Source organism: Vanacampus margaritifer, chromosome 9 (assembly GCF_051991255.1).
Source record: "Vanacampus margaritifer isolate UIUO_Vmar chromosome 9, RoL_Vmar_1.0, whole genome shotgun sequence".
Taxonomy (NCBI): Eukaryota; Metazoa; Chordata; class Actinopteri; order Syngnathiformes; family Syngnathidae; genus Vanacampus; species Vanacampus margaritifer.
Window position 1 is genome coordinate 17,616,255 of NC_135440.1, and position 18,769 is coordinate 17,635,023.

Below are 18,769 nucleotides of genomic sequence, written 5' to 3' on the forward strand. Positions count from 1 at the left end.
ATTCGATATGATACGGCACAGTTTGAGAGGGTCCGATGCAATTCAATTTTTGCCATCATTTTACACAATATCTGAATGAATTTGTCAGTACTGTAAATGTACCATTTCCTTCTAAGATATATCTCTCCAATAGAAGACGATTCGATACGTATCTTGATTTATTTCAAAGTGGAACAATGTGATTCTGTTCGATTCAATACACTCACATCTTTTAAATCAAAAAAGGAGTTTTTCCGGTTCAAAAAAAAATATATAATAATCATACAAAATGAAGGAAACACATTTTAAGAGACTTATCATTGTATTGGTATGCGTACAAATGTTTGGCCCCTTTTAATAAGAGTTTCATCATTGGGGTACGTTTTCATAATGATGAGTGATTTTAATGAGGACACTCCTCAGAGTGATATTGACCCGTACATCACATCTTTCTAGGCGACCTGGGATGTCGCCTTTATTATTCAGTCATCTAAAAAAATCTGCAGAATTTAGGAAGCCACTTTTAACAAAGCGCATGCCACAACTTGCACGGCCATTTTCTGCTCCTAACAAAGGAGCATTCAAATGTGTTTAATGGTTTGATCTCAAAATGACCCAACGATAATTCATTGTGTTTGCCTGTGTGTGATATCTGTCACATTGATGCTCCCAGCGCTATTATAACGAGCATACGGTTGGCGTCACACACAGCTCATATTAAGCCAATGGCGCTTTGTGAGTCTTTAATGTGACTACGTCAAATTGCGTGTCTCCATCTTGTTGTGAGCGTGCAGGCAAAATGTGTGCGCTCATACGCCGTTGTGCGTTTTCCGGCTACGCAACAAAACCACAGCTCAAGTAGTTTCGCTCGCGTTTGGAATGTCCGATTACAGGCAGTTAGTCAGGGAGGGAACGCGGCAAAGAATCGCACTCGGGGGCAATAACCGGAGGGCTTTTTGGCATCCTCATCTCGCCTCATCATCCGTCTTTATTGTGCGCGTACCCCCTCAAGTGGCTTTGCCAAACATCCAGAGGAAGCATCCGTGCGCCCGCGCTGTCTCAATAAGCGCCATTCATGACTCGCACCATAGGCAACAACACAACTGGACATTGTGCTTTCATACATTTATGACAAGACGTGAGAAAGTAACCTCGTTTGACACAAATCCCATTTTCGCAAGATTCCCTGATGGGAGGGAGACGAAAGGCAAGTTTCAACGCAACTATAAAGAATTGAAGTCAAACGACAATCCCCTCACATCGCCGCTAGAACGAGATCCACAAGCAGGCAGATATGTAACCTGGCAAACACACGTGTGTGTGTGCATGAGTGTGTGCGCGCGCCCTGGGCTGCTCCCTGAGGGATACTTGTGTCTCGTCTGTGAGTCACAGGCAGAGTCTGTGTCTGTGTTTGAGTCCATCAGAACAAATCAGCTTCAACATCCCCTTGCTTTACCTCGGGCGTGCGCCACGCACACACACGCGCACGCACAAACACACTTGCATTGTACATGCTTAGACAGCCCCAGGGCTATGTGCTACCCCCCCCCCCCCTCCCGCTGTCCCCTCCAGCTGAAACCTCTTCTCCTCACTTTCCATGTCATCCACGCCGGAGCACTGCTAGCATATGTTGTCCGAGATATTTTGGCCACGGACAAACCACTATCTGCATAATACACCGGCTTTGTTATTTGTTATTATTTTTTACTCCAATCTCCCCTCTGTTGTCGATCAAAGAAGGCCCATCGCAAATAGAGATGTGATTGTGTGTCTGCAAGTTGTTAAAGTGCCTCCGACAGCAAGACTGATTGCTACACTTTATAGCCGACAATTTTGCCTTGTGACGGGCAAATCCATTAAGGTTCAATATATGATACAAGCGAAGAACAAAGATGAGATTAGAATCAATGTTTTCCTTTCTTAAAAGTGAAATAGACACAAACTGTGGGGAGAAGATGAAAGCCACGCTGGCTGGCTTTGTTTGGGGTCTCGTATGCTGGCATCTTTCATGTCGTGTGGATTTTCACACAAAATGTGTAACATCCTATGGAAAATAAGAACACGATTACAAGGTGATCTGCTTTCTCCATTTTTGCTATACAGTGAATCTCCATTTATCACAGTGGGGTTTGTTCAAGAACCATCCGCGATGGGTGGAATCTGCAATTATGCAATTTTGAAAAAACATTTTGAAAATAGTTTCACCCCCCCCCCCCACACTTTAAATAAACGTAAAGGAGAGGTCAACCACAATTTTTATTTAATTTTTTCAAAATATCTTGCATGAGCCCCCACTAGTCTAAACACAGCATCCTGATTAACTCTTTGACTGCCAAAAACGTTAAATAACGTTTAGTAAAATCCTATGGAGGAGTGCCAAAGACGTTAAAAGACGTTTGTTTCAAAACAGAGGTGAAACTAACCATTTTCTATTGTTGATTACTGAAAAACGGAATAAGGTAGAAACAAACTTTTTTCTGATGAAAGATGAGAGTCCAATCTTTCATTTGGTAGTATGTGTGTTTCCATAGTCCAAACACATAATTTTCTATGGACCTTGAAAGATCAGTCAAAAATGCTTAAATCGGTTGGCACCCACGGCATCCCTTTTCTGAAAACGTCTGGCAGTCAAAGAGTTAATAGTGTTTGTGGAATATGAGTTAAGCAGCAAAACCCACCTGTTTTATTCCATCTCAGGGGGAAGCCATTTTATTTTTTAATATTCTTTATTCACACAATAAACAATACAGTACACAAAATAAGAGAGATGATTGAATACAAACACAACAAACTAGAACACGCCAGGGAGGTTAAAACATAAAAACAAAACAAAATAAAATTAACAATATAACAAAATAATAATAATAATACAAAATCATAAGGGGGAAGCCATTTTGTCACTTGCTGTTGACTAAAAATGACATCACAGTTGCTCCGGTCTCAGGTAACAACGAATCACGGCTCACCTGTTTTCTGAGTTTGGTCATGTGACATTCACAAGCTGAGCCATGATCAGTCGTTACCTGAGCAACTGTGAGGTCATTTTCAGTCGACAGCAAGTGGCAAAATGGCCGCCCCCTGAGATGAATAAAAAAATGCTTTAATCATATTCCACAAACTAAATATTATACTTAGACTAGTGAGGCTGCATAGAACATATTATTGTAATACATTTTGGGGGGGTTGACCTCCCTTTTTTAAAGTATGTATTCGTGCCTGCTCTCCAATTAAGAGGCAAGCTGTTTTATTTTAATCCATCCATTTTCTTGTCCGCTTTTTCCTCACAAGGGTCGCGGGGGTGCTGGAGCCTATCCCAGCTGGCTTCGGGCAGTAGGCAGGGTACACCCTGAACTGGCATAAATCCTATATATTTAAACACCAAAAAGTTTAACCAAATTTAATCAGAAGAAAATCCATTGCTTTAATGCTAACATAATGCAAAATGCCATTATGTGAGCTAATGGAAATTAGCATAGATGTTTTTACTTGAAATTTCACATCTTCAAACAGCTGCTACTTTAAACAACAATAATCACAGGCATATCTCAGCTATGTGGGAGCGACAACTATTACTGGAGCCTGGGAGTTGGGCACCTTCTCTGCCTCTTCTTCTTGCTTTTAATTATACTGCATCTACACCCAGTTGTGCTCAGTGCTGACTGACGTGGTGGCATAACGTGGTACTACAGTATACTGAAGAATTCAGACCTGCCTGTATACTGTAATAAATCGTGAAAAACTATTGCTAAAAATCCACGATATAGCGAAGGAAAAATGTAATTGTAATATTGGTGTTCTGACCAATGTGTGTGTGCGTTTGCCAGCGTGTCCGTGAAGAGAGACACATCAACAACCACAGCACATCACATGGGAGTGGAAAGGTCGTGGCACTCAATCGGGGCGCCTGAGATGACCATCGATAAAATGTGTACGTTTGTCAAGTGAATAAAAGAGCTTCGGAAAGCCCTACAACATCCTCACTGCGCAAGCGAGTGTTAGATAAGAGCCCCTGTATGGACTCGTGTCCTTGTTTGGAGTGCGCCTAATTTATGCGCGTTGTACGATGACGAGCCTCTCAGGAAATATCCTCACACAAGTACACGCTCTCCAAATTGGTGTCAATGTTTTGTTAGTGGAGGAAAAATGTGAGTGTGTTTGGTGGGTGAAATCGCGCCCCCCCCCCAAGACCTTTTCCCTTGGTTGATTGCTTGGCATCAATGATGATGATGATGATGTCCACAATGTAGACATCCGTGAATATTCCTGGCACACAATCAGGAGTTTTATACGAGTTGTAAGCAGGGGAAAGTGTCTTACCCCCAAGGTTAAGCCTTGAGTTTCCGTTTTTTTTTTTTTCCCTCACTGCAACTCTGCTGACAGAGTGGAAGTCATTCCTGGCGTTCTCCACGCCTCGATTGACTCATCGGGCAGGCAGGGTGTTTGTTCACATACGTAGCAAATAGGGGATTGGTGGGGAGGGGGGGGGGTGTCTTTGTACGTATGAGGTGGCACAGCGCCACTTAAGAACATTAGAGAAGGGAAACACTGGGATTGCCTGACCAATCCATCCACTAATAATTGGATCAGCATGTGTCCAATGAGGCCCAGGCCACAAACTAATGTCCTAATTGGATTAGTGAGTGCGGCTGTGTATGGGTGTGTGTGTGAGGGCTTCCCTGGCTTACCGCGTGTATAGTAAAAATTGCTGGAGTAAGACGTGCGTGCGACGTCACTCACTAAGACACACGTCCGGTGGCCTTTGTGAGCGATGACAGGTATTTTTCCAGGAGATTCCGTCAGCAACGCGAGGGTGACGTCACTAAAAAAAGAATGACAAGAGACACAGGGAGGAAAAGCTTATTTACCTGACAGTACTAAGTTGATAATGAGTCTGGAAAGAAGGAGTGGGGGGGACGTCTTGTACCACCTATTATCAGGATTACATAATTTGCAAGGCAGTGCCAACCGCCATGTGTTGTATTATTATTTAACTGGGAGGCTAGTTTGTACTTCTTAAACAGGTTTTACTCTGTGCTGTTTTTTATTATAGTGAGCCGAGTTATTTCAAAATAATTATATAATGGAATGGAAATAGGTCACAAGCACAAACATTGTTAACTGTACAGGCCACTTTTAAGTAACAATTTAGATGTTCTCTGTCGTCATAGAAATATTCAAGTAAATTAATCTCCGTTTAGCTTCTTTTTTTTTTTTTTTTTGCGGAGAATATCGGCAATAGCCTGTCACAACAGCAACATTAAATATGTCCTTTATTTGTGCTTTCCACCTTTCATTGTTTTTGTGCCATGCTAAACCATTGCACTATTATGGCCTTTTAGTTATAGTTTAGTGATTTTTTTCCCCGCAGAGAATAGGTTCCACAAAATGTGGAGGTCTTTAAAAAAAAAAAAAAAGGCCTCAAGACTTTTCTTTTTTTTTTTAAAGGCCTGCTAGGTGTTTTTTTTTTAAACTCATTTAGATTTTATGGTTTTAACTGTTTTATTTACTGTCATTTGTTTTAACCCTCATCTGTAGCACTTTGAGATTTCTTTGAACTGTAAAGTGCATTACAAATTGAATGTATTTATTATTATGTATTATAATTATTATTGCAATTATACACTCCATATTAAATCACCATGCTTTTAAAATTCTACAACATTATAATTGACAATTATGTTGATGCTTTAATAGTCGGAAACAGTTGATTAATATTATTCCGAAATTAAATGAATGCAGTTATCTTTAGAAGCTACGGAGTACGTTTCTTCTCAGATGTTGCCGTGACTGTCTCCGCTCATTAAATGAGACAATTAGTTGTCTTTTACTGCACAGACACATTGGCGACGTGAACAATGATGGCACCATAAAACCTTCACACACAACTAGTGTAACAATTCAGAATTTATAACAGCAGTAATACTTAAGTCTTCAGATGGAATAATACATAGTCTTGATGAAAGCTGTATAATACTGTAAGTTACGGCGTCAAACTGTTATTTCCAATGTGAAATTGTTGTGACTAAAGAGATGCATGAAATGCTGGATGAAATGGTAGAGTACCATCCCTCCCTCAGACAAAGCAACAGATTATCAAGTAGATCTTGAGTGGCAAAAAAGAGGAAACATTATGGGTCCCTGAGGGAAATTCCAATTTGCACTATTAAACACATACCGGCCGATCCCAAATCCCCTGAAGGGCAAAGCAACTGCCACTCATAAATTTCTAGAACCATATTCTTCCATTTTTAGTTTTGTGTTTTCCTTGTCGTAATTCCATTCCAAACACATCTAGGAAAATAAGATGACGTCACACTCTGATAAATGTATGTGCGAATCACATGCAGTAAAATTTGCCAGGTGAACATTTTCTGTGACCCCGTATACACGCCATAGGATGAACGATCAACTGAAAGCATAGCTCGAGGCACAAGATGTGAATTCAATGACTCCTCTTACAGTGTGTATCGCCAATCTCTGCATGGATATTTCTGAGGGACAGCCGGTTCCTTTCATATGGTATAACTAATCAACACGCATGCACGCTGTTTCTTTTTTTATTTATTTCTTTTTTTTTTTTTTCTGGAGAGCTCAGTATTGTTCATTCGGTAATTTTACCAATTTGACATGTCATCATCTTTGATCTCTTTTTTTAATTTAAAAATAAAAATAAAAATTGTATTTGGTATGTGTATGTGCGAGTATTCATTAGTTCACCTAAAACCTATTAAAAAAATCCCATACCGTTCACCTAAACCGAACACTTCCAGCCAGAGTCGTGAGGCCGTCAGGAGACCCGAGGAAGGACCAAAGAAAAGAAAGGAAAGTGAAATCCAGCACCGACCACTCACCACCCACCACCCACCGGGCCACCAACCAGAGTCCTTCACCAACCCCAGAAACATCTAAATTCCGCTCTGCTTGATGGAGGCGGGGTTGTTGGTGCTGTGTTCCTCAAACTCAAAAAGGCCTTCAACACTGTCAATCGCAAAATCTTGTTGGCAAAATGATGCCGTTTTAATTTCTCCCCCCAAATGCAATCGAGTGGATTGAGTCTTATCTCTCTGGCCGTTCCCAACATGCCAGAGTCCAGTCATGATCAGCAGCCCTTAATCTCTCCACCGGTCTTCCCCAAGGCTCAATTTTAGGGCCCTTGTTGTTCTCACTTTACATAAATGACCATCCATCTGTCTGTGCTGATGTCGCCGTTCAAATATATGCTGATGACACTGACCATCGTATCGATCATTGACTTTAAAACCATGAAAACCAATGCCAAAATTGAGCATGTACAACATTTTATGAAAGAGCAATTTATGCTTAAATTCTCTCGAATGCTTAGCAACAAGCTAACCTGCAATAACCAATCAATTGAATTATGCCACCTGCAAACAGAAAGTAGAGGGAACTACATTTTCATTACCTATCACCAGACAACAACAACAACAAGTCAGACTCTACTTTGGTCCAGTGTTTGCATGTGTGGGTGTGTGACTGGGGGCTGGGATGCTGAATGTGCCAATCCATAAGCCCCATCGACAGAAAAACTACTGTTCCTCAACCGGAAAGAGCATTGGAGGAGAAACACTCAAACTGGATGTCCTCAGAGCAGTTCAAACACACAAACACACGCACGCAAATACACGCGCGCTCACAGCAGGCAGGCACAGATGTCAATACTGAATTTGGGCAACCGAAATATTTAGCTGTGCACTGAGTGGGAGCCAGGGCAGAAATAAGACAAACCTGCTCAAAAAATATCTAAACTTCAGCTGTGTCCGGTCTAAGTTCTGTATGAGGAGTTAAGAGCATAAAAATACTTCACTATATACGCAATACAATCATAGGGAATGCCTTGTATGTGTGGCAAGAGAACGCATAGATGATTGCAGAGAAATGGCGCTTTATTAATGGTAAATGGGGTGCATATATTAGTTGTACAGATTTTCCCGGGGGTTGCCTCTATAGACCACACTTGGAAAAGCCGTATATAAATGTAACCATTGAGCGTACAATTTGCAAATATTGCTCCTCATTGTGTAGTGACACATGTAAGGGAATGTGCACAGGTTGAAGGTTCAAGTACTGTATGTGGCTGGTTTCTGCAAATCTGTCATGACATACTGATTAAACATGCAGAGCTTCACTCTAGGCATGCACCATGAAGTAACATCCCACTGTGGGGAATGTAAAGTCAAGGCCTTGGCTGGCGATCACTATTAAGGCTTCATGCATATTAGATTTTATTAAGGTTACATGGGAAGAAGTCCAAGTTAGGGTTACCATGACCGGAATGTTGGCAGGAACTACCACTCGGGCGCGTGATTGGCTAAATCAGGGTTCTGCAACCTGCGGTTGTCCCTCTCCTGTGGCTCCCTGTTAACATCAAAAAATATATACAGTATATATATATTTATACTTATTTTTTAGATAAAATATTCTTTAAATTAATTAATAATTTAAATAAAATATGAATAATTAAATATAAAAAAATGTTAGAGTCCAATTTAAGTTGTCAGAAAAAGAGATGAAAGGTTTTTAAAAATGTCCAAAAAATGGCCATAAATGCAAAGAAAAAGGCAGAAAATTACAATAAAATGCCTTTAAATTTGCCCAAAAAAGTCACTATATTCAAACCAAAAACAACCCCCCTCCCCCCAAAAAAGGCAGAAAATTAACATAAAATTACCCCCCCAAAAAGTCAGAAAATTTATTTTAAAAAAGAAAATGTAAAAAAAAAAAACATAAAAATGTCAGAAAATTGGTAGCAAAAAGTCAGAAATAAATGGATTTTTAAAAAAATAATAAAATAGTCATAAAATGTAAAAAAGAAAAAGAAAAAAAAAAGGACAAAGAGAGGCAGAAAATGTCAGAAATTTGACAGAAAGGCAGAAAATTCTAAAAACGTATGAAAAATGAAGTCTGACAAAAAGAAGACGAAAGGCAGAAGAAAATGAATCTGCACGTATTGGATGCTGCATATTTTTCTGTTAGCTCTTGGTCTCTCAGTACATTAAACTATGCTAACAGTAACACTAACACACTGTTTTCTTCATCACAATGTTCAAATGTTCTGCGGCTCCAGACAGATATATTTGGCCAAAAATGGCCTTTTTGACAGAAAAGGCTGCTAACCCCTGGTCTAAATACTTGTGCATTACGAGCAATGAGGCTCACCTGTTTGGTCATGTGACGTTTGCAAGCTGAGCAGTGATTGTTCGTTACCTGAGCCCTGAGCAACTGTGATGTCATTGTCAGTCGACAATGCAAATGGCAAAATGGCCGCCCACTGAGAAGAATGAAGACAGGTGGATTTTGCTGCTTTATTTATATTCCATAAACATAATATTAATCAGAATACATAGAACATTATTGTAAAGATTTTTTTTTTATACAGTATATATACTATTTATTTTTCTTCATCTTTATCTCTGCACTGCTGTACCACTATAATTTCCCATCAAACTGAGAACTCTTAACACTCGCCCACGTGAATAGATACGCACTCACAAGTTTACAACCTGCTCAGTTACGCACAAACCAGCAGAGGAAGGGCGATGGAAGAGGAAGTTTCTGTGGTCACACACTGTGTGCTCATCATCCAGCACTGACAGAAATAGCTCCGTCAGTAAGTAAACAACACATCCCATTCATAAAAAAAAAAATAAAAATAAAATACCAGCCAGTGGCCGCCTACTCCCATACGGGACAGCACAAGGTGGAGCGATAAGGAGGAGATAGATGTAAAAAAAAAAAAAAAAAGAGAGAGATGGAAATAAAGACGGAAAACACCAAAGGAGTGGTGAGGGAGGTGAGGTTTACGCGAGAAAGTAAGCCTGACGGTGACGATGACATCACATCCTCGTCTGGGTTGCTTCCAGTTTGGTTTGGAAAACACCAGAAATTGACGTCACGTGGTGAGACACCACTTTCCGTCTCTTTCTCAAGAAGTCACACACTGGTCTATCTTTGTGTTTTTACTATCGCAGATGTACATACATATAACAACTTATGCAAAACAGCACAGTGCGCATCCCTAAGCTCTGACGGGAGTCACCAGCTGTTTTCCGGCCCACTGACTGTGCCGTGACATAAAACGCTTTCCATTCACACACAATAAAACAAACACACAACACAGCAACCACGCAAAGCCAGATAAGGAAATTGTTCAGCAGCGTTAGGTTATACGGTGCAGTAAACTCGCATGTCGAAGAGGAAGTGATGCAAGCTGCAGTGGAAGGTCTAATTTTAGCAAAAAGCGGAAGTGTCCATCTCACTTCTCTTTCCAGGAATAACACATACGCAAAATCCAGATGTGCACGTATGTACGTGAGAACAATCAGTGAAAGTGCACACTTCCGCGCCACAGACACCCACGCAGTCTTCCACTGGTGGGGCCTCCACCATTTGAATAAACAAATATGCTCGACACAAAAGGCGCAGACGTGTAGGCAACAAACTTTTTTCCCTTTTTTTTTTTTTTTTTTTTACACAGTCAAAACAAAGTTCTTCATGGCGCACACCAAGCTGCTATTTATGACTTTTTATTCTCTCCACCTGGTGGTGATGAAAGTGTGTCATCGCTGTACTTGTGTCATATGATTGTCATGGCAATGAGGACAGAGTGGGCGTTCTCTCACTTCCATTTACATCATGAGACGACAGGATGCAAGCGGCAAGTGAGAGGAGAGTGGGCGGCGTTATCGCTACCTTGACCATACCGGACCGCGACTCTCTTCAATTGCAACCAAAGGACTCAGAAATCAAATACGGCAGAGATAAATACGGAACAGGGTCTTTCAGTTGCACCATAAGCTGTACACAGACCTGATAGATTCCATTGTAAACTGAAAAAATGTAAATGAATACATATAAATAAATTGAGTTGAGCTCAAACATCTAAGACTTTTTCTGTGTGTGTGAAGCAGAATGAAGATCCTGGTTAGACAGCAAGATTATGTCACAAGTGTACCTTAAAAATGTGCAGTTTTAGTGTACAGTGTTTACTATAAAATACAAAACAAACTTCTTATCTTTTGTGCAGCTGCAGAACAAAAGTGAGAGACCCAAAGACAGAAATTACACAGAAATTGAAAAACAGATATACAAAAATACAAAGTAACAACAGAGAGCAGTACTGGATTCAAAGAAAACCCTTGACGGAGAAACCTTAACTGAGAAATCTCGATTGAGAGCAGGGCTAGGATAGGAAACCTCGACGTGCTAAGAGAAAACTCGGCTATGGAACCTCAACATACTGAAAATAGTCTCATTCAGTAACTCTCACAAGGGCAATGCACAATTATATACAACAGAATAAAGGCAGGTGTATAGTAACTGATCACATTATCATCATAAGATAAATAGTAACTGCATAAAACCGAGCAAACTAAGAGTGGCTAATTCGGCTAAAACATTATCATAACATTATCATCATAAGGGACATAGTAACTTCATAAGCATATGACATTCATAACACAATGAGCCCCTGACCTGCATAAGCATAATAACTGCATAAGCATAATACACCAACATCATAGCCAACCCAAAACACAATCACAACAAATTGATTTAATCATTGGATCGAAGGATGCACAATAACTATCGGACAAATTCTGGGAAAATCGGCCCAGAAAATACGCAAGTTTCGGCAAGATGTTCCTAATTTGTTTCTACGGTTATTTTATTTTCCTTTTTGGGTCATTATTATCAAATAAAACACACATTTATAAATGCAATAATTTGCTCGACTTGTCCCGTTTTCATTTGATTTCTGGATAATAGTTTGTTTTGAACATTTGTAATATTAATATCACATTCTGAGCCGTTTGAGTGATGGAGGTCCACTGCATAACGATGAATGGGAAGAAGTCGCTCCTGCGGTCTATTATCAAGAGTGGCCCAGAAATGTCGAAAAGCATTACGTTCCTTTCAGCAAAATGAATTAATATTCAAATACAAAAGGGATATAATGACATCCAGAGAAAAAGCGGAATCTTATACTTGTGCCTTCTTAGCTTAGCGACAATGGCATTATTGTAGCCATGACAACAAGGCCTGCCTAGCATAATATTAAAGAAGTTCCACCTTTAAAACCAACCATTGTCCTCTAAATTGTGTTTTTTTAGGCCAGAAGAAGAAATGTAGCTTAGCCATACAGCCTATAAGATGACTTTTAAAGGATTCAAGAGGACTCATAATGAGTTTGCTTAGTTCTTTTCTTTCATTGTATGCTATGTGCTATCCCTGTGTTGAAATGCCAGTTTAAACTGAAAAGTCTGGTTTAATGCAATGCATAGAGAGGGAATGCTGTTTCTTCCTCCATCCTTCCAATAACTCTCTCTCTCTCTCTCACACACACACACACACACACACACACACACACACACACACGCACACACACACAGTGCAAGGGCCAATCCCGAGGTGCACCCCTGGGGGGGTTAATGGACAGACTCACTCATCCTGATACTCCCCCCCCCCCCTCCAACTCATCTTCCATAGAGACCACCCCTCATTTTTTCCCACTCTACTTGTGTTTTCCACCCCAGTGGAAACGCAGAGGGGTGGGCGTGTGGCAGAGCGGGTGACTACAGTGCACGCAGGAAAATGGGTCAGATATAGGAAGAGATCACGGAGGGGGCGACCATCGAGGAGTAAAATATGCTCAAGGCAAGCTGTGTGTGTGTGTGTGTGTGTGTGTGTGTGTGTTTGTGTAGAGGTGAGTGAGTGGGGTGGGCTAGGGGGGAAAGCTCCCCAGGGTGGCATCACCTTGAGGCACATGCCTTTGGAGTCTCTCGTTCCAACATAACACTTTTGATTTTTTTGTGTCAATTATTTAAAAAAAAAAAATGTTGATGGCTCAAAAACTGTGCGGAATAAAAATACAAAGGAGCTAAAAGCGACTCGTTCCAATCATCCTGCTCAGCGACTTACCAATTTAACAGTCATAAACACTTTTTTTTTTTATACTGCGCATCTATTTTGACACCCGTTTTAAAAGCGTCACACACGTCGGTGCACGCGTGGGTGTCTTTGTTGTGTGCGATAGTGACTCCATGAGCGTTTGTGTGAACAGTGGTGATGCATAGGAGACAGTTGCGTGTTTTGGCACACAGCATGGCTGGGGATGAAGTTGTCATGGCGACTTTTAGGACTTCACCATGGTGACTATGAATGGGGACACACACAGACACGCACAACTGTCTTTAAAAATCTAATTTAGAGTCAACTATGTCAAAATACAAGATTTATTTTTTATTTTTTTACTTTTACATTGTAGCAGTTTCATGACCCAGTTTTGTAGACACAAATGAGCTTTTTGTCAAAGATGTCTGGGTATCTACTGATGAACCACATGAGAGGATGTTTTGTTTTGGAATTTGGACATGAGGATTAGCTGACAACCAGTTCAGAGTGTACCCTGCCTACTGCCCGAAGGCAGCTGGGATAGGTTCCAGCAAACCCGCGAGTGAGGAAGAAGCGCTTAAGAAAGTGGATGGATGGATGGATGGAATTTGGACATGAATTACTCTGACCTAAATGAATTTTTAGTCACGTGAGCTTCATTGCAGTCATGTTCGCTGTAGGATTCTGGACGGTTATAATAGCCAGATTAATGTGCATTAAGGTAATAAAAAAAAACATTTATGTTTTTATTTTATTTATTTCTGTGAACCCCCCCCCCCCAACTAATTTTACGAGACAAAGTGCAATTTTGGGACTTGGAAAAATGTCAATGGCTGTCCCATTGCAAATGAAAGGGGAAAAGATGATATTTAACGTTAAATTGTGTGAATACTGTTAAGTAAAGTCAAATCAGACGATATAAACCCCGGGAGGCGTGAATTTATGAAGTTGAAATTTGAACAGTGTTTATCAGAATTATTATATGGGAGTTGTTACACGGCAAAAAAGTGTGGAGAAGAAAAAAACACAATAACATATGTGTGAATCCCACAGCATTCCCACAACAAGTAGAGTTTTGAGCACATTTTACCACTTTGTTTAAAACATAAAAATAAAGTTACTCAAGCGTTGAGGAACAAACTCATGACCTTCAGCTTGGGAGACAGCTACTCTACCACCTGAGCCATGCCACTCTTGCTGTTTGCCAGTATACTCAATTGCTGGTGTATCCAAAATTAGACCAAAAATAGGTCTCTTGGATCCCGCCTGACACCATCAATATACTAACCCACAGCAGGAGTGCCATGGCTCAGGTGGTAGAGTGGCTGTCTCCCAACCTGAAGGTTGTGGGTTCGTTCCTCAACCAAAGAGTAGGTTTTTGATATTTTTGATGAAAAAATGTAGCAGCAATATGTAATAACTCTTGATGTTTTTTAACAATAGCTTCATTTATAACTTTCATAAAAGTGGGTCATGACTTGGCAACAAGAGGAAAACACACATTTTCCCAACTGGTGATGAAGAGCAAGACGCAACAGAGGCCAAAGAACTTTTGACCCTTCCATTATGAAATAGGCACTGAGACCCATACACACTAAACACTCCAACGTCAGACAATCACACACATTAATGCTCTGACATCATGGTCGAGAGAACCTTTGAGCAAGAACAGCTGTTTGGTAATTACCACAAAGAGTGTGTGACGCAACAGTATGGGTCAGCGCAAATGTGTGTCAGATTTTGAGTGTATGCCGCTACTGCATGGGAGACGAGGTCCGCACAGCACAGCGGCGGTGTGGTCAGTGTGGGAGAGATGAGTCACAAGGTCGACCTGAAGTTACATTCCAGTGTTGGGGGAGGAAGACCAAGATACATAAAAACCGTATGAGAAAATACAAACCAATAAGAAGTCAGAGTGGCAAAAAAGAAAATGACTTATCATACAGACATACACAATTTTCTTTCTAAAATAACAGCTTCCTAATCCTAGTGACGGTACAGTAGCTTGTAATAAGGAGAACAGTGTCTCTGCTGTTGCCATGGTTACCCTTGATTACATATTTTAGCAAGCACGCCCTAAAAAAAAATACTAACAAGTATAACTATAGCAAACAAAAACTAAGGCTAAAATTGAAAAAACATGTTAAACATTTTCAAAATGCTTTTTTTTAAAAAAAAAAAAAAAAAACTAAACTAACTAAAACCAACTATAATTATAGGGAAAATGTCCTTAGTTTTTGTCTTTGTTAATTAATAGCATTCATGAGATTCCGGGGTTCATTAGTCATTGTATTTATTTATGTACAGAAGACGCAAGGTCAAAGAATTTATTAGTTTATGTTACTTTATTATACAATACTTAGTGACCTATTTTTTAAATCTTGCATTTCACAAATACTCCATATATTTAACAAACTAAAACTGATACTAAAACTAAGAAAAACTCAACTAAAATAAATAATTTTTAAAAAAATAAAAACTAATACAATCTAACAAACCGGCTCTGAAAACAAACTAATTATTATTTTTTTAAGTCTAAATGAAATAAAGTCTAACTATAATGAAAACTCAAAATTTATTATAAACCAGGTACCACCATCATGACCAATCTTAAAAATATAGTATGCCTCAGTGTTCATTAAAAATAAGACGGAGGTATTAGGCATTAAAAAGTATGTTTCATACTATTGTAAGGCACTGTGACTTAATTCTTATTTTTGTGTTACGATGACTGTTCTGTGGTCCATTTTCATAACGCGCTCTGATGATCTTACAGTACATGAAGAGCCAACTCCACTGGGGAAAAGACGGAAGGAATCTTGCCCAGACATTCCATGGAACCCATTCCCAAGGAGTTTCCACTATTCTGCTGTCTTGATAGAAGGAATTTAAATCCAAAATAGAGGAGAGACTCAAGGCACAAGACGACACTTTTAACATCTACGACTCAGCTTGTTGAGGTTGAATCAACCTGTAGTAGGCCTTACATAAACAACAAGAGTGATGAATGACCTAAAAATGGGGGTGTTTTTTAATTCCATCCCCAAACAGGGAAGTAAATAAACTTACTTTAATGTTTACCATATGAGCCTAAAATGAAGGGATTGATAGTATAAATCAACATTGAGAATGATTGTATTGCTCTTGCATATTTTCCCCAATAAAAAGACAATAAAAAATAAAGCAAAATAATCAAAATTTAGGTTAAAATTAAGAAATTATATCTTACTTAAGATTTCAGTTTTTGCAGTGTGGACTATTGATCGGTGCAACCACTAGTGCCTTATTGCAGAGCAAGTTAGCTTAGCGCCTAGCATCCCCCCCTTGCAAGCCACCAGCAAAACAAAGGAGGATAGGCAACTATGTGACATCACATTTTAGTTTCTGATTGGTTAGCTATGTGTGATAAGATTGACACACACAACATTGGCGATCACATGGTCGTGTTGTTTTGAATCGTGATTTCTATCCAAAAAACATAAATTGTTCGACCCGACTAGGAAATGCATTTTTCATTTCATAGCCATTTATCATTTACTCAGAAACCAAGCCTTTGAGGCACATTTACACAAAACCCAATGAATAGTGGTTGTGATATGTCATCAACATATCAAGTCCAACCCTGCAGCAAAACATATACAAAGCAAGCTCACATAATAGTCAAAGATATAAAACAATGTCACATTTTAAACCTTAGCCTTAAGATGTCAATTATGTTGAAATCACAAGCAAAATCACACGAGCCTACATACAGTACGTATTTAAATGCACAGTCACCCTTTACAGTATATCCAACTGCTTCAGGAAAGGACCTAAAGGTCTAAATATTTTTCTGGATGAATGGACAAATGGTTGCCAAGACACACTCGCAAATAGTGCACAAGGTTTTCTCAGTACAGTATGCTGTGGTTTCTGCAACAATTGAGCCAATTCCCCATCAAAACAACCGCTCATCATCCATTAACAAATCCTGTTAAACTCATCTAGTCTTTTTCTTCTTTATTTTTTTTGCCTGATTTGTATTGTCTCTTTCTGTTTGCGTTTGTAGGTGTGTGTTCTGCATAAGCCATCAATGCTCAAAGGTGGCTAACCACCGTGACATCAGAAAAAAATGCTCTGTAAACTGTTTGGGTGCTGACTAGTCAATGAAGAGGATGGCAAATTTGAAAACAAAACAGATGTTTTTGGGGGGTTCGCGAATCACTGTTGGACAGCACATAGACACCGTACTTAGGCAAAATAGTGGCATGGGGCATTTATTTACCCAGCTGTAAATGGGGTGGGGGTGGAGGGGGCTGTACGTGCATGCGTGTGTTCTCCCTCGCCCCCGTTTGGAAAGTACACTTGAGCGGTATTATGTAGCTGTTTCCACAGTGGAAGCCTGTTCCTGGATGCGAGGCTGCAGTGGAAGTTCCCCTTCATGGAGGGAAGGACCAGGAGGGGGGAAACAAAAGACAGGGGAAAGGGAAAGAGAGCACAGAGGAAGGAGTGAATGGAAGGTTTAAAGAGAGGTCAACACAGCATTCCCTGAGGTAACCGGACAGGTGTAAAGAGTCAGACGAGCGGCGCAGTGAGGAAAGTTGCCCAAAGTCAGCTGGGGTCGTCTCCAGCTGAATCATGTCGCTAATGAGGTCAAGTGCTACAGAAAATGTGATCATTTGATCGCCAGTGTTAGATTAACACTAAGAGTGTTAAATGTAACACTAGAAAAGTGTTTATATGTGTCCACACCAATGAGTGTAAATCTGGCACTTTTCAAAGTTACTTTTTTTCCCCCACACTTAACCAGTGTTACTCCAATACTGTATAGTGTTAAAAAATCTACACTGATAAACACTGAGTAGTGTTAAAAGTACACTATTGACAGTGTTAAACATTCAGTTCTACCAAACTACACTTAACTCTGGTGTTTAAACACATATGAGGGTATTGCACTAGTGTCAGTGTTAAAAAATTAACTCAAACTACACTCGGGTAAATGGTACTTCATTTATATAGTGCACTCTAAAAACTAATGGGTCAAAAATGGACCGATCCTTTACTTGGGTCTATTTGACCCAATTTTGAATCAAGAAATTGGTCTTATAGTGTAAAACAATTCATAAATATTGGTCAGAAAATTGGGGCATTTTGTATAAAACAACCCAGAAAGTTGGGTTAAATTGAGTGTATCGGTCCATTTTTGATCCATAATTGGGTTACTTTTGACCCAACTGTTTTTAGAGTGTGTGTTTCCTCCTTCGCCCTCAAAGCACTTTATATTTTGACTACTGATGCAAACTGGGGTTCAATATCTTGCTCAAGGATAGTTTGGCCTGGCGGACCCACATTCTCAGTGTTGCGAGATGACCACTCAACCACGCCGCTCCAACAACATCAACTGGATTTATCGCTATTGAAATGCCGACAGCATGCTGGAAATTAGGAAAGTTTGTCCTTCGCCGGAAATGAGGGTGTGGTCAATTTAACACTCAAGGTAATGCTTTCTGGTTACACCCAACATCCACCCCAACACTCAAAGAAATTTACTCTATGATCATATTTGATCGAACACTGGAAATTGAAAACTGACCGATTTGATGTGTACTTTTTTTGTAATTCCAAAGCCTTTAATTCACTCACAGTGTGTGCAACTTTTCCTGGTGTTTGGTTTATCTCTCAGCTAAACTATCTGATTTATTTACTAATTAGGTTATAAAAATAAAAATAGTCACGGGTCTTTGGTTTGGTTTTTCTTCCTGTTGACGCCTATGCGAGGAATAGAATGGAATGGAACTCAGCCAAACCAAAAGGCACTATGCTTTCGCTTCCAGTCATTTGCCAAGATGGAAGATGCCAAATCAAATGTTATGGTCGAGGGAAAAAAAACAAAAAAGGTTCC

General features: G+C 39.9%; 1 protein-coding gene across 8 annotated transcripts in view; it reads right to left on the reverse strand.

Annotated features, from left to right (window-relative positions):
* alg2 (ALG2 alpha-1,3/1,6-mannosyltransferase) overlaps positions 1-18,769 on the reverse strand; it is an 88,332-nt gene that overhangs the window by 42,540 nt on the left and 27,023 nt on the right. For 5 of the 8 annotated variants that reach the window (XM_077574910.1, XM_077574915.1, XM_077574914.1 and 2 more), the window contains 2 exons: positions 4,665-4,798; positions 1,923-2,023 (listed from right to left, as the gene is read on the reverse strand). The gene's annotated coding sequence lies outside the window, so the exon portion shown is untranslated. Of the gene's footprint in view, positions 1-1,922; positions 2,024-4,664; positions 4,799-8,262; positions 8,279-18,769 lie in introns of those variants that run through there. The other 3 variants (XM_077574918.1, XM_077574913.1, XM_077574911.1) reach the window with 3 other exon arrangements.